At 41.5% G+C, this 2,487-nt stretch overlaps 1 non-coding gene across 1 annotated transcript; it reads left to right on the top strand.

The window, feature by feature from the left end:
• Positions 1 to 1,083: 1,083 nt before the first annotated feature.
• On the top strand, positions 1,084 to 1,190 carry LOC136519223 (small nucleolar RNA R71). The gene has a single exon (XR_010774782.1). It is a non-coding gene; the product is annotated as a small nucleolar RNA R71 (small nucleolar RNA).
• Positions 1,191 to 2,487: the final 1,297 nt, after the last annotated feature.

The following is a 2,487-nucleotide window of genomic DNA, read 5'->3' on the forward strand; positions in this document are numbered from 1 at the left end:
GATTAAAGGTGTATTCTTGGTGTTACCCATGTCTAAGATCATAAAATCTATACGAACATAAGCACTCCTAACTTTAAATAGTAAGTCAATGGCTACTCCCTCGAGATAACAGGTGGATTGATCAGCTAATTGCACATAAACTGAGGTTGATGCTAGTGGAGTATAAAACAACGTATCATAAGTTTCCTTAGACATGATGTTAATACTAGACCCTAGATCACAAATGGCATTATGAAAAGTGTGAGGGCCTATGGAGCAAGTAATGATGGGGTTCCTAGGATCACCTTTCTTAATAGGAAATCCCCAATCATTCTCAAAGAAGTCATACCTTGCCATAACAAGGTTGGCTATCTCCATGGTTCCCTTAGGTTTACCAGGAATTCTATCTTTTTCATAGGATGGGATAGCAGCAGCAATTTGAGCTAATTGGGTTCTATCATCTTATTAATGCTAAGTTGATTCTTTAAGACAGAAGAAAACTCATCCAATTTATCATTTATATTTTCCAACATCTTGTCATGAGCATGTAGTTTCTTGTTAATACTATCGGTCATTCTACCATTGCTATAAACAAGATCTTTCAAGAAAGCATAACTATTATTACCTTAATTATTCAAACAAGAAGAAGAGTAATAATTGTTACCTCCCTGGTTGTTGGAGCGTTGATTCTAACCTTGATGTTGTGGACGGAACCTATTGTCGGTGTTGACAAAGTTGAGGTCATCTTGGGTTTCGAGATAGGAGTTGCCTGAATGTCCAACATCTCCATAGACTTCACAAGTCATGTGGGAATCCATGGCTGAGTGTCTCTTGGGCACTCACCTTCTCATAATGTTCCACTCGCTTCGTGAGTAGATCCATCTTAGCTGCAAGCATGTCAATTTTTTAATTGAATGCATACCTCATTTACGGGATTGGAGTCAATTGTCGCTCCATCCTTGGTTGGAGACCATCTTCTCGATCAGTGTCTTTGCATCTGCAACACTTAGCGAAAAGAATGCACCACCACCACCAGCATCTAAATGGCTCCTATCTAATGGCACTAATCCATGGTAGAAGTTCTAGATCAAAAGACAGTCTTCCATGCCATGGTGTGGGCATGTAGAGAGGTACTCTTGCATTTGTTCCCAAGCCTTGGGAATTGACTCATCTGCTAGTTGTTGAAAACTAGAGATCTTATTGTGAAGAGTGTTAGTCTTCCCCATGGGGAAGAACTTAACTAGGAAAGCATTGGAACACTTGTCCTAGGTATCTACAATGTTGCAGTTAGAGTAATACCATTGCTTAGCCTTTCCTAACAAAGAGAAGGGGAAAAGGTGAAGACGTATAGCCTCTTGGCTCACTCCCTTAATGGTGAATGTGCTAAAAATATCTAAGAAATGTTGGAGGTGAGCATTTGCATCCTTGTGGGCTTTCCAACAAAACGGACATGCTTGAACCATCGTGATTAACACTAGCTTAAGCTCAAAGTTAGCGTATCCATTGATAACATTGGGTCCGGTGGCTACATTAGCAGCCGAGGGTGGAGAAAAATCATGAATGGACTTATCGCCCATGATCGTGTAGGGTAGTGATAGGATATGAGGAAAAAAGGATAAACTAACTAGGATAACTAACAAGAACCTAGCAAACAAATTTAGCCTTATAAATACGATGTTAGTTGCCTTCCCTGGCAATGGAGCCTAGAAATGCTTCATGCCTGAGCATTGTTGGTATTTCTTAACACATACAGAAATAATCCTCAAGCGCACAGAATTACCGTTGTAGCAATTCACCCAGAAGTATTTAGGGTATCATATTTTCCACAGGAAATGGAGGTACTCTTCTAGCTAGTTCATCCAAGGACAACACAAGAGTAGAATTAGCAGAGGTTGAAATGGATTCCTATGGTTTTACGATCTAAGGATAGATAAACATGACTCCTACTTGCTCACTTTGGGCACCGGCTTACACCTGGTCTACCAAGCAATACCGTCCTATAGCTCTACGTCAAACCCAGATGTGGGGGAGTATGAAGGATGGATAGGGCTATCACCACCTGCCACCTATCCCTCAACCATGGGGAACGAGGCAAATGAAGGTAACCTCTAGCCTAGACACCACATCTACGCTATCAACTACTACTCTAGTGCACATGCAAGGGTTATCCGTCTTTATCAGGGCCCTTGTACTAGAGCATTCACCACATGGACAGACGATGAACCCACAAACAAGTAGGAGTATAGCTTAACTAGTTAAAGACTTTATAACCAAAAGAACCATGAACACTCACTTAGCGGGAGAACCCGTTGAAGTAAAGATGCTCGTTGAGGTACAAGTTGGGGAGACACCGACAAGTCCAATGCTTCCCCAAGCTCTCCCTCACATCTCTCCATTACTACTCTACTAGCTATCTATTGCCTAAGCCCTTAGAGTGTTGCTCAAAAGTGCAGAAGCTCTTTGCCTTGTTGTGGTGTGTTGTGAGAAGGGGTGCCCCTCTATTTATAT

The sequence above is a fragment of the Miscanthus floridulus genome, chromosome 17 (genome assembly GCF_019320115.1).
Source record: "Miscanthus floridulus cultivar M001 chromosome 17, ASM1932011v1, whole genome shotgun sequence".
Classification (NCBI taxonomy): domain Eukaryota; kingdom Viridiplantae; phylum Streptophyta; class Magnoliopsida; order Poales; family Poaceae; genus Miscanthus; species Miscanthus floridulus.